Source organism: Panicum virgatum, chromosome 9N (assembly GCF_016808335.1).
Source record: "Panicum virgatum strain AP13 chromosome 9N, P.virgatum_v5, whole genome shotgun sequence".
Lineage (NCBI taxonomy): Eukaryota > Viridiplantae > Streptophyta > Magnoliopsida > Poales > Poaceae > Panicum > Panicum virgatum.
In genome coordinates, this window is record NC_053153.1 from 6,647,348 (window position 1) to 6,661,864 (window position 14,517).

Consider the following 14,517-nt stretch of genomic DNA (forward strand, 5'->3'; position numbering starts at 1 on the left):
CACTCGGTGACACGGGTGCTTTTTACGAAAGGAGTCGCGGAGATGTGTTACTAGCCCAGGTACCCATCAGTTGGGCCTCGTCGGTCTTCTCGGCCCAGAGAGCCAAGCGTGCATGTGTGCGCGTTGTCTGTTGCTTGAGTACAAGTAGACGGCGACGAGGGGTTCAACTTGTCAAACAAGAACATGAACACTCGGATGAATGGATGAACCTATCCTCCGAACTCCTCCTCCGTTCTCCCTCCGATCCCTTCCTCTCCCAGATCCGTGAGGGTTGCTAACATTCTGGTATCAGATTCCCTCGTTCCTCGGCATCCCGCTGTTCTGTTCGTCTTCTTCCGCTCGCCCGAATCGACCTAGTCCGCGCCGCCGTGCATCGTTCCGATCTCGGCATCCAAGCCTCGCCTACCGACTCCCAGTCGGCGGCGACCCTGCATATCGCCGGTTAGCTCTTCCTGCGCCGGCAACCACCCGAATTCGCGCCGCTTAGGATAGTAGATCGGGTTCGAGCACTGGATTCCCTACCGGCCCACGAGCACTTCACTCGCCTTCAGCGTCACCAGGGCGCCATGGATCCTGCTGTCAAGACCATCCTCGACGAGATGCAGCAGCGGTTCTCCGACGAGCTCCGCAAGGGCTTCTCCGAGCACGACGAGAGGTGGGACCGCCGGTTCCTCGACCTCGAGCACTCTCAGGGCACCCGGCTTGACCGTTTGGAGGACGCGGCTCAGGTGTTCGATGAATGGCGTCCCCGCATCGAGGCCACCGTCGACGATGTGAAGCTCGAGCTCGGCAAGGTCACCCGCTTCTGGGACCGCTCCCTCCGCGAGCGCGTGGTCCAGGAGCCTCCCATCTTCCCATCTCCGCAGTCGGCGACGGAGCGTCCATCTGCTCCTCATGGCGCCGACGGCCCTGTTGGGCACCGCGTTGCTCCGACTACACGGGATGATGGGTTCGGGTCGGTACTAATCCATACCCACATCCCGGCCAAGGGTGCGTGCTCTCGATCTACCCCTCCTCCCACCTCATCTGGTTTTTCCCGCGATAATCCCTCACTCGGTAAACTTCCCAAGTTGCATTTCCACCGCTTTGATGGCGATAATCCCAAACTTTGGATCTCTAGATGTGAGGACTACTTCGAGATGTACTCGGTAGATTCCAATTTCTGGGTCCGATTGGCGCTAAACCAATTGGATGGTCCTGCGGCACGTTGGTCCCAATCAGTGTCCAAGCGTCTGAAACAATCGGGTTGGTCTGAGTTCTGTTCTCTGCTCTTAGAGCGCTTTGGCCGTGATCAACAAGAGTCCTTGATCCGCCAACTTTACCACATCAAACAAACCACTACCGTTGCCGATTACGTTGATAGTTTCTCTGAATTGGTCGATCAACTCATAGCATATGAACACACTACTGATCCCATGTACTACACAATTCGCTTCATAGATGGTTTACGCCCTGATATCCGCGCTACTGTACTTGTTCGGCGTCCTTCTACACTCAATACTGCTTGTTCCCTTGCCTTGTTACAGGAAGAGGTGGCTTCCCCTGCACGGCCGCGCGACCCTCGTCGTCCCGAGGCCGGATTTCAGTGGAAACCGCCGCCTCCTCGGACGCCTCTACCTCTCCCGGCTACGCCCCGCGTCGACAAGCAGCCGTCGTCAGCTCTCGCTGCGCCGGAGGCCGGCAGTCCAATCGACTCGGACAAACCAGCGGCTGACAAATTCGCGGCGCTTAAGGCATACCGCCGCGCCCGCGGTCTCTGCGATCGGTGTGCTGAGCATTGGCGGCCCGGCCACAAGTGTGCCCCGTCCGTTCAGCTCCACGTGGTGCAGGAACTCATCGACTTGCTCCAGGTATCAAATCTTGACGCTGACCTCTCCTCGCCACATACAGAGGCTGTTTCAGATCATGGGGGTTCTCTGGCCGAGGGGCAGTTGTTCGTTGCTTTATCTACAGAAGCTTTGGCCGGTTCTGATGGTCCCCGCACAATGCGTTTTGAGGGCACTATTCTGGATATTCCTTTGCTGATTTTAGTGGATTCGGGCAGTTCACATTCCTTTCTCAGTTCTGCTGTCGCTGCTCAGTTGCCGGGGGTTCAAAAGTTATCTGATGCAATTTCAGTACAAGTGGCCAATGTCAATGTTATGCTCTGCTCTACTCATTTACCTGCTGCTGTTTGGAAGATTCAGAACTACCACTTTTCTTCAGACCTGCGGATCCTCCCGCTCCAGCACTTCGATTTGATTTTGGGGATGGATTGGCTAGAATCTTTTAGCCCGATGAAGGTACATTGGAAATTGAAATGGTTATCTATTCCATATCAGAATTCTACCATCCTGCTGCAGGGCATTCTCCATCAGGTTCCCCCTCTCACATTGGTGCAAATCTTCACCGTATCAGTGGCTGATCAGTTGGCAAACATGTCCTCTTCCATTCAGCCTGAGATATTCGAGGTTCTGTCTGAATTTGCTTCTGTGTTTGCTCCAGTTGATGGCCTTCCTCCCCAGCGAGCTTGTGATCATGCTATTCCTTTGGTTGCGGGCGCCAAGCCGGTTTATACACGCCCCTATCGTTATCCTCCGGCTCTCAAGGATGAAATCGAGTGTCAGGTGCAAGATATGCTGGACAAAGGACTCATCCAACCGAGCAGCAGTCTGTTTTCCTCTCCACTCTTGTTGGTTAAGAAGAAGGACGGTTCCTGGCGCCCTTGTGTTGACTACCGGCACCTTAACGCCCTGACCATCCGTGGCAAGTTTCCTATACCCATTTTTGACGAACTGGTGGACGAACTTGCTGGCGCTTCTTGGTTTTCCACACTCGACCTTAACTCCGGTTTCCATCAGATTCGCATGAAGGCCGGTGAAGAGTTCAAGACGGCCTTTCAGACACACTTTGGCCATTTCGAGTTCAGGGTCATGTCATTCGGTTTATGTGGAGCTCCTGCATCCTTCCAAGGGGCTATGAACTGTACCCTCAAGCCATTGCTTCGTAAATGTGTCTTGGTTTTCTTCGATGATATTCTAGTTTACAGTCACTCATTTGCCCAACATCTGGTCCATCTCAGGGAGGTCATTCAGCTGCTCTCTCAGGATCATTGGTGTGTCAAGTTATCTAAGTGCTCTTTTGCCCAGCGTCAGATATCCTACCTGGGCCATATTATCAGCGCAGAGGGCATTTCCACAGATTCTAGGAAGGTGCAGGACATGGTTTCCTGTCCCCCCAACCAATGTCAAGGACCTTCGCAGCTTTCTGGGCCTGGCCGGTTACTACCGGAAGTTCGTTCGCCATTTTGCTGTTATTGCCCGTCCCCTCATGGACTTACTCAAGAAACATGTGTTGTATGTTTGGACCCTTGCTCACCAAGCAGCTTTTGATGCTCTGAAAGCCGCCTTGAGTTCAGCTCCGGTCTTGGCCGCTCCAGATTTCAATAAACCCTTTGCCCTGGAGACTGATGCTTGTGGCAATGGAGTGGGTGCAGTTCTGTTACAAGCTAGCCACCCCATTGCTTACATTAGCAAACCTCTCGGCCCCAAGTCTGCTGGCCTCTCCACCTACGAAAAGGAATACCTGGCAATTTTACTCGCGGTGGAGCAGTGGCGATCCTTCCTACAACACGCAGAGTTCACCATCTATACCGACCAGCGCAACTTGACTCATCTATCTGATCAGCGACTGAACACTCCGTGGCAGCAGCGGGTTTTCACTAAATTACTGGGCCTCCAATACAAGATTGTGTACAAGCGGGGCTCTAATAATCGTGCAGCCGACGCCCTGTCCCGGCGGCCACATGTTTCTGCCCAGGTCTACCTAGCCGCTTCCTCTGCTATTCCTTCATGGACTTCTGCAATTGTTCAAGGTTATGACCTGGATTCAGCGTCACAAACCTTACTGTCCAAGCTGACAGTGGATCCGGTTTCCGTTCCCCATTTTTCTCTACAAGATGGTCTCCTCCGCTATAAAAAGAGAATTTGGCTGGGCAATAAGAAGGAGTTACAGCTTCAGATCCTGTCTGCCTTGCACGCCTCACCAGCTGGCGGCCATTCCGGGATCCCCGTGACTTATCGAAGAATCAAACAGCTATTTGCATGGCCTGCAATGAAGTCTGCGGTCAAGTCATTTGTGGCTCAGTGTTCCATCTGCCAACAGGCAAAACCCGATCGTGCTAAGTACCCGGGCATTCTCCAACCCTTACCAGTCCCTTCTCAGGCATGGCAAATCATATCACTCGATTTCATCGAAGGGCTCCCCAAGTCTCAGGGCCACTCTTGTGTCCTTGTAGTCGTCGACAAGTTCACAAAGTATAGCCACTTCATCGCTCTTTCTCATCCCTTTACAGCTGCCAGCATTGCTAGGATCTTTTTTGATCACATATACAAGCTGCACGGCCTGCCTGAGTCTATTGTCTCTGATCGCGATCGGGTTTTCACCAGCGCTTTTTGGCAAGAGCTTTTCAGGTTGACCCGGGTCTCTCTGTGCATGAGCACAAGTTACCACCCCCAGACCGACGGCCAGACCGAATGGGTCAACCAATGTCTTGAGACCTTCCTTCGTTGTTTTGTTCACTCTTGCCCATCCAATACCTCTGCTCACTCCACCATTGGTTGCTCTCCTTTTGAGGCCCTATGTGGCAGAACCACCTGAATTATCCCGGCTCAAGTGCGCAGGGCATCACCATAAAGGCAACACTAGCTCAAACGCACTTCAAACGGAACAATTCTTGGTCTGTCGGGTAACGTCCCGATACAACCACCGGTTCTCGGATCGAACAAGCATACCCCGCACGAAGGCGAGTCCAGAGATGTTACAACCACAAATTTTACAACACAGGCATAATAATGATTACAAACTAGTTCAAACCATTATTACAAAACCAACTTTGGTAAAACAGTTATACAAACCATAACTTTAACTTCAGAGTTTGAAAAGCAGCTGAAAGAGACAACGACGGCTACAACACGTCGCAAAGGTATACCAAGCTAGCCCAAGCAAGGTATCACTCGTCATGGTCATTGCCGGCCGAAGACGAATCCCACTCGACGGACCAGCCAGGAGGCAAAGAGCAGGGCCAAGGCAAACTAGCGACCTGGTCCTCAAAACTCATTCCTGAAAAAGAGTTTCAACAGCAAGGCTGAGTATTCTAATACTCAGCAAGACTTAACCGTCAACGGGTATAATTAGCCCACCTTAGCTAGACTATGCAAGGTTTTGTGAGGCTCTGGTTTTCCTTTTGCTGAAAAGCAATAAAGAGTAGGTCCTTACTTTCAAGTTTTAGCTTTCAAGATTCTAGTTGATTAACCATTCTATGTAAGCAACTACTATCCAATCATGGTAGAAAACTAAGCAAACATCAAGATTGATAAATAATATTGTTGCTCTTATTACTCTATGTGGCAAAGGGATTAAGTAGTCCCAAACTGTGAGAAGCAGACGATTCGAATCGAATTTCTTAATCTAGCCAGGCAAACCTAACACACACGTCTGGAACACCGTCGGGTCGTTCCCAAACCACCGTTGACCTTTCTTTCCGGCTTGTGGATAGAGCCACTCTCCCCGACTACAGGGCTCCAAGGCCGAACCTTGTCCCTCGAAGTCGTAGTGTTGCGCAACATAAAAATAAAACCTATCCCTAAGAGAGAGTGGGAGGTATATCCACTCCCCAGTCCAATTGGCTACTAGGCTTGCCGCGTACCATATTTACGGCATGTGGCTAGTACTTTCAAAAACTTAACCACTGCTACCACACACCGCGACCTTAGCAAGTTCATCAACACAGACGGGGTCTCACATAAGGTCATGATATCGAACACAACCCCGCCCGTCGTCCTTATATTGATAACAGAAAGTAAACAAGCAGTTCCTATAAAGCTCGCGAGTGACAGGCAATCACTCGACTTTTACCGGTCCTATAAGCTTAGCAAGTAGTCGAACTCAAGTCTAGTGTTAAGTACATAGGTTCCTAGGATCATGCATCTAGGGTTTTAATTCAAATTCTAAGAACTGTAAATGCATAAGCAAGTAATAACAGTAAATGATATTGATTTGAAATATAGGTTATGTCCGGGGCTTGCCTTCTCGGTAGTCGCTAACTATTTCAGCTCTAGGCTCTTCCAAACTTTGGTTTGGGGCTTTAGTTAGTTCAGCGGCGTTCACCTGGACTTCTGGATCACCTCCGTCAGACTCCGGGGTCAGCTCGTACGTCCCGTCCGATAAGGCAGTCGTATCTATATGTAATGTAAGAACAGAATTATCAACACACATGGGCAATCATTTATAGAGTAGTTAAATAACAATACTAACTACACAAGGCATCATGATCAACAGCACAAGAAATCTATACTAACTTCATAAACAAATGAGAGTTGTTTCCTAAAGCAAATAAACTATGGTTTGCTAATAAATAAACAACTCAGAGCACAAATAGCAATAAATTTAGAAAAAATTACCCTAAACAGAAAATGAACATATTAGGCGACCCTGTAAAATTCATGCCAAAACATGGAATAATTTATTCATAACAAATCAATCATTAAGATCACACCTAGAACAAGATTGAATTACACAGATTAAGATAGAGAAAAAAAGAGGCTCAAAATTTAACAGAAGTCCTACACAGGGATGATTTAGCTACTTTGAATTTTTCATGATTTTACCTACAAATAAATAATTATGAGAAAATAAACAAAACAGAACAATAGATTACCAAGATTCATTTTTAGCTCCTATTTTAGTCATGAACTGATGCTCAAACTTCGTTTACAATCTAAGATACTCCAAAATAACACTCAGGAATATTTTCATTATTTATCATCAGTATAAACTATTTATCATAATTAAAGTCTACTAAACAAGGATTAAAACAAATAAATAGGTACACAAGAGAACTGACCACGAAATTTTTATAGCAATACTAGAGTTACGAGAATAAACTACCATAAAAATGTCACTACAAAACATGGCTTCAAACATTAGTTAAGAAAAAGATAAAAGATCTAGTCTTTATGTACCCAGTGACACAAAACAATTTGTACAGCAAAAACTTGCAACAAACATACACCATATTTTGATTCTACTACAAAGAGCTACTCTCAAGGATTCCAGAACATCAAGATTTGCTATTTTACGAATTTCCTACGAATTTCTACTGAATTTCAAAGTTCACTGCTAGAAATTACAAAGAAGTCCTTAGAGTACTATTCAACTGAGTCTATGGCTATTCAAATAACACCCTGGAGTTTCTGGAATTCTAAACCCGAGGTCCCTGGGTCGGGTCAGAGGGGGAGGCGGGGTTTGACCGGCCGTTTCCCGGCGAGGGGCTCATCGGCGGCGAGGGTGGAGGGGTGTGGGAGCTTCACGGGTTCAAGGCGCACCACAGGGTGGTCTTGGGGTGCGGGGAGAGGCTCGGAGGCGGCGGCTCGACGGAGCAGGTGGGTCGGCGGTGGAGTTCGACGGCGGCTAGGGTTCTCCGGTGGGGGTTGGGCGAGGGGAGGTAGTCGAGGAGCTGCGCGGGGTCACGGCGGAGCTCGCTAGGGTGTCAGCGCGAGCGGAGGATGGCTGCAGTGGCGGGTCGACGGCGGCGTGGAGCTCACCGGCGTTTTGGGTGGAGCGGCGGCGCGTTCTGTGGCGTGGGATTGCGGAGCAAGCCAAAGGGCGAGTGGAATAGAGTGCTGGGGTTCTTGTAGTGCCCGTGCGCGCGCTAGGGGAGGGCGGCGGCCTCTGCAGCGGGCTCGCCACTGCGGCGGTGAGGTGGCAGCCGCGCGAGCGGCTCTAGGCTCGGCGGGGGCGCGTGGCACGGCAAGGAGGGGCACATCGCGATGGCAAAGGGCGGTGGAGAACTCAGGCGCGACGTGTGGGCTAGCAGGCAGGAGGTGGCGCGGGGAGGCAGCTCTCCACGGCGGGCAGGCGGCGCTCTGCACAGCGGCGGCGGGGAAAAACAGAGGAAGGAGTTGGAGGAAGGGGATAAGGGCTAGTTTGCAATTTCCAAAAATTCCAAGGACCAATCTGTAAAACAAGGATAACTTTTAATCTAAGGTTCAAATGAAAAAATGCTCAACATGAAAATTGTTCAACTTTTCAAGATCTACAATCTTGATGTTATGCAAAAATTTATTTGATCAAAGGATAGAGAGCTAATTTTGAAAACAAAGAAAGGAATTTGAATTCAAAGGAAACTTGTCTTTTTCAATGAAATTTCACTTCAAACTTGCGCTGATTTGAAAAGTTTCCTGCCAAGCAATAAATGCATTGAATTTTGCAAAAGCAACCTCCACAAAAGCTATAATTGCACACCCAATTCAAATATAACTGTAGAAAGGACCTTGCATAAAATTATAATTACACATATAACCTTTCATAATTACAAAAAGATCTTTTTCAAGCAATTCAAGCACATGATGCATACAATGAATGCAATTTGATTGTGCAGACACCTAGGGTGTCACACCCTATATGGATACACTCCCCGGAGCTTGGGCTTGACCATTCCTGGTCAGCCCACATCACCAGATGTTGCAGATTGGGTTCAGCATCGGCAGCTCATGAACCGTCTCATCCAGCAACACTTGTTCCGTGCGCAGAACCGCATGAAGATGCAGGCGGATAAGAAAAGTTCTGAACGTTCTTTTGCCGTGGGTGATTCTGTGTACCTCAAGCTACAGCCGTACGTGCAGTCCTCGTTGGCCCCTCGTGCTAACCAGAAGCTGGCCTTCAAGTACTTCGGCCCTTTCTCCATCATCGGTAAAGTTGGTCCTGTGGCCTATCGTTTACTACTGCCCCAGTCAGCTGCTATCCACAACGTGTTCCACGTTTCCCAGCTCAAGAAGGCGCTCTCTGCCGACACCTAGGTTTCCCCTTCTCTACCTGACCCAGATGTTGCTTTACAGTTCCCTGAACAGATACTCTCCAAGCGTCTCCTCACCAAGGGCGTTCACCAAGTTCAGCAAGCCTTGATCAAATGGTCTGGGTGGCCTCCACCGCTGGCTACATGGGAGGACTTGGAAGCTCTGCGCCAGCGTTTCCCAGTAGCACCCGCTTGGGGACAAGCGGTTCCTCATCAGGGGGGATGTTACTACCCCAGGTACCCCATCAGTTGGGCCTCGTCAGTCTTCTCGGCCCAGAGAGCCAAGCGTGCATGTGTCGGGCTCGGAGTGGAGCCGGCCCATGTAAGCGGCGTGTGTGCGTGCGTTGTCTGTTGCTTGAGTACAAGTAGACAGCGACGAGGGGTTCAAACTTGTCAAACAAGAACATGAACACTCGGATGAATGGATGAACCTATCCTCCGAACTCCTCCTCCGTTCTCCCTCCGATCCCTTCCTCTCCCAGATCCGTGAGGGTTGCTAACAAGATGGGATGGGATTCACGGTGGGTGAGTGAAGCGTCCCCTCATAAGAGAAGACTTAAATGTGATACAAAACACCAGTCCCAGGAGGCTGATGCCACATTTATTACATCAGATGGTTCAAAACCGTACAAACCTTGGAGGACACTCGATACAGATAATGATAATAATTAACCAAGCTACGACATAGCACCAGACTGCAAACCACATGGGGTCTAGCACGGGCTCAGAGTGCCGCGACAGCGGAGGCATCTCGACAAGGCCGGTTCCACAGGCAAGGTTGGGTGTAGAACGATAACCCTACTCAGCGTCGTCTGGCACGAAGTCAGGGTCTTCTTCTGTAAAAAATAAGAGTGGGGTGAGTACAAACGTACTCAGCAAGTTCAACCACACACACGGAGGGGTTTATATCAGAATAATATGCATAGGTAAATCAAGGATAAGGTTACGGTTTAATTTACAGGAAAAACTATACTTTATGCAGGGGTTCATTTATCAGGAACCCTTTTTAGAAAAATCAGTTTTTGTAGTAATACGGAGTTCAAGTTTTTAAACTGCTACCGGACTCCCCGTCCGTCGTAGCACACGGCACAACTGTCGGACACAATTCCAAAACAACTCACACCAGCCCATCCCAATGAAACACTAGTTATGTGACCACACCGTAACTCACCCAATACCGTGGGCACGGACTATTCGGATAGATTTGTAACTCTGCAGAGGTGTGCAACTTTACCCACAAGTAGGATACCACAACTCGAACACCGTCGTGTCGGTGTAGATCCCAACATAGCCATTACCCACCATAGCTAAGCCTGACTAGCCATCACGGGATGCACCAAGGGGTCATCGACCGTTCACTTAGGTATAACCGGGCATAAGTCACTCGGGGCTTATCCCTTTTCCTTAGTCACCCGCTGCTCTCAGCTCTCCTGATGGCTATCACACCAACTAGTGGGATTTATGCTATGCCGTTGCCCATTCAACGGTCGAGTGGTTTGCACGATAGTGGAGTTAGGTGAGATGACACACCAACTCGGTCCTTAGACACGACAAGATGGATATCTCCCTTCTTTGCTCTGCCACATTGGCACGAGCACACCAAATGGCAAATCCGCAGAAGTGCCATCCATCCCGTCTGAATTTTCTTTACAAAAACACCACATTTATCCCATCCCACACGCACATATTTTCTTTATAAAATAAATCGTATTATGAGTAAAGTCCTAAGCATTCTAATATCGATTAACGTCCAAGCAAAAGCAGACATTAATCTAGGTGGTCAAGGAATGGTCATCACAAATCAAGGGGTGGCTATCCAACTGTGTTTTCATGCAAGCAAAACATATGCAATTTTATAAAGCAGGCCATTGGGTTGTGTTTATAAAAACTAGGACAGAAACATGCATCAAAGGATGGGATTGAACTTGCCGTCTTCGTAGCCTTCGGGAAAGTCCTGTCCTTCGGGCTCGGGGTCGCGGAACTGGTCCTCGTTCTCCTACTCACAGTACTGCTCGTTGACGGGCTCTCCTTCGTTCACTCCGTGGTCTACAGCACACACAAACAAGCATCCAATCAACACATAGATCTATCGTTGAGCTTGAATCGGAAACACATAAAATATGGAGATAGAAGTAACATCTTTGAGTGGTTTCCTAATGGCATGGCCAAGACTTAGTTATGAGAGGCGTGGTAAAGTTTTGGGTTGATCAGAGGTCGTTTGTTACATGAAATGATAGGTTTTATAAGGGTTTGTGGGTCGGTTAAGGGGTCAGGGGCCTATTTGTAATTAACCCGGAGGAGGAAGGGGCTTGGTTGTAATTTTTGAAAACACCTGGACTATTCTGGAAGGTATAGGGGTATACTTAGAATTATGTTTTTACGTGGAAGGGTTTACTTGAAATTAGAGCAAAGGGTAGGGTTCTTTTTGGATATAAGCCAATAGGTGAGGGGGGGTCTCTATGGAATAGAAGAAGGTGAGGGGGGTTTTGGCATAATTGCCATCTCCTTCCTCTCCCCACGCGGAACAGAGGAGGGGAGGGGGCGGCGCTCGGCGCCGGCGATTCGGCGGCGTGGGGGCTCGGCGGCGGCTCTGGGTAGGGGGAAAAGGGGCAGTGGGATGTGGGGGATTGATTCCCCCACTCACCTTGGCCCGGGGCGAAGCGAGGTGTAACACCTCCGGTGTTTAGCACTATATTAAACAAGCAATTAACATGCAATGACACGGTTAACCCTAGTCGGTTAATTACTTAAAAGCCGGGTTCCTTTTAAATACACCAAAAAGCCAACTCTCGCATCCTTGATCAAACGAACTTTTGCCCAACACGAAAGTTGTAGAGCTTGACAAGATAAACAACTTTTGTGTTCAAAGTTTTTCAAGTTCTAACATGAAAAATTTGAGAAAAACCCCGAAAAACAAGCGGGATCATTAAACTTGAATTCAAAATTCAAACTTCCAAACCAACGCTCAAATGAATTTTTGCCTAAAAGGAAAGTTGTAGGAAATTTAATTTTGAACAACTTTCGTGTTCAAAATTTTTCGAGTTTCAATTGAAAATCTTAAGTTTGAACCAAGTCAAATTGCTGACTTTTTCTTTCATCTCTCCACTCTCTTTCTCTCTCCTCTCTCTCTCTCCCCCGCTGACTCCCCTCTCTGCTCTGCGCGCGCGCGTAGGCAATCGAGCGCGCCGCATGTGCCTCGCTGCGCCGCTGCCGCGCTCGCTGCCCTGCTGCTGCCCCGCACTGCCTCGCCGCGCCGCTGACCCCCGCCCCACTCGAGTGCACACGCTCCCGGACGCCGCTCGCTGCCGCGCCCTGCCCGTTGACGCGCGCGCCGCGCCAAGCGCTCGGCGACGCGCCGCCCTCGCCGCCAGGGCGCCCAAACGGGCCGGCCGTGCGCTACCTGAGCCGCTGACCGCGGCCGGCCATCAATGCCGCGCGCGCACACGCCACCGCTCGCCTCAGCGACCGCCCCGCGCTGCTGCCACGGTCCTGCTCGCGCACGCCATGCGGCCGTCCGCCTCTGCCGTTGCCGCACGACCACGCGCACGGTCGTCGGCGTCTCTTCTCCCTGCGCCCGCCCCTGCTGCTCTCCCCATCCCATTTCACAGGCGCACCCATCCCTGCCCCCTCCCCTTCCTCCCACGCTACCCCAAGCCGTGCCCAGAGCTTAGCGCTCCCCTGCGCCCTGCCCAGGAACCGGCCGCGGCTGCCCTTGCCGCCGCAAACACCTCACCGTGGAGCCCCTGCTCCCGGCCCTCCTCCACCCGCGCACACGCTCTAGCTAGCTTCCACACCTTCCCCGGCAGCTCAACGAACCCCCCATTGCTGCCCGGCGCCCCTCCTCGGCACAGAACGCGGCCGTCGCCGCTCGACGCGCCATGGCCGCCGCCCCTCCGCGGAGGCCTATGCTCCGGCCGCTCCCTCCCCAATAGAAAGGCTCCAACCGCGTCCACATGTCCCAGTGAACCTCCCCGACCGGACCTCGCCGCCCCAGCGCACACCGAGACCACCTACGTGTTCATCTTGAACCCCTGATTCTATTCCCCCACTTCCCCTTCGCCGCCGGCGAGTGACCTCGCCGGATTTCAGCCCCCAAGGTCCGCCCCTCCCCTGTTAACTCCGGCAGGGACCTATTTGCAATTCCCCAAAACCTCCCAGGGGCATATATGCGAGAGTCGGTTTTGGTTTTCTTTTGTTTTCAAAACAGCGAACTTGCAAAATCTATATAAATTCGTAGAAAAATCGGAAAAATGTAAACTCAACTGTTCTGAGTTCCTTGTGTCTAGATCTACAACTTTTGTTACATGCACTTTTTCATTTTCTCAATAGTTTTTATTTCATTTAAAATACAAAGAAAATGTACTTTATATTAGATCTCAAGTTACAAGCATGAGTTGTTAGCCATTTTTGGTCAGTGGGTTACATGTTAGATGTATAAGCTTGTGTAAAAATTTCGTGGACAGTTTACATGCCTAGCTATCATTTTGTTTTAACTCCTGTTATATGCCTAGGAGGGATAGTTTTATTTATCCAAGTTGTTATGTTATGTTTCATGGGTTCAAACTTTTAAAGTACTTGTATTTTAGTTCCAAGAGTCTACAGAAAAAGTTTGAGAATTTTTAGTTAAGTCAATCTGGACCAAATGATTTTTGGTGAGGATAGCTACATTAAATCATTAAAAATAGTTTCTGTGCATGAAAAATTCTAATAATTCTTCTAGGAGTTAACCTTGAGTATATAGCCGTGATGGTAAAAGATTAGGCTCTGTAACTTGCTATAATAGTCTGTAGAAATTAGTTTTGATCCATGCAGCTATACTTTGCTCTATTTTTTCATGCCCTGTACAATGCTGGTTTAATTGTGAAAAATTTATGGCAGGCTCATCTTTAGGTAGACAAACCTCAGTTAAAATTTCATTTCTAGTACTTGCATAGTTTGAACTGTAAAATTCATTTTTGTTTCTAGCAGTAGCTGTTTGATTTATTTTTCATGGTTAATAGGCTGCATGAAATGGGCTGAAAATTTCACAGTAGGCCAGTTATTTAGACATGTATCATACATAAAAATTTCAAACCCAGAATCTCTGTGTAACTTTATTTATGATAAGGACATGCTTGACCTAGCAAGAAATAAGAAAAATCTTTCTTTTGCTGCATAGGGATAAAAGAGAAAACCCATCCTAGTTACTTTGTGAAGTCAGTATAATAATTATTACTCTATAAATGGTTGCCCAAATAATGTAACAGAATATTTTTATAAATCATCTTGAGTTGCGTTGAATTACGACTCTTTAGTGAAGAATTGATTAAATCGTATCACTAAAATAACTCACGCTTATGCATTTCATATAGATTCGACTACTCTCCCTGACGGTACGTACGAGTTGGTGCCGGAGTCCGAGAGTGAGGAGCGTGAAGCTCAAGTGAATCTAACTGAAGCTACTGAAGACCCGAACCCAGTTTCGGAAGAGCCCACAGCTAGTTACGCTCAGGAAGGCAAGCCCCGGAGCATGTCCTACCTATTCTAAATTTATGCAACTATTTATATGCCTATTTATTTGTGCATTTAAGTTGCAGGAATTGTTTTGGAACCTTAGTTGCATAAACCTAGGTACCTATGCTTGAACACTAGTATGTGTAGGTCGCTAGTTGGCTATGCTAATGGTTCGATAGAAGTCGAGTGAT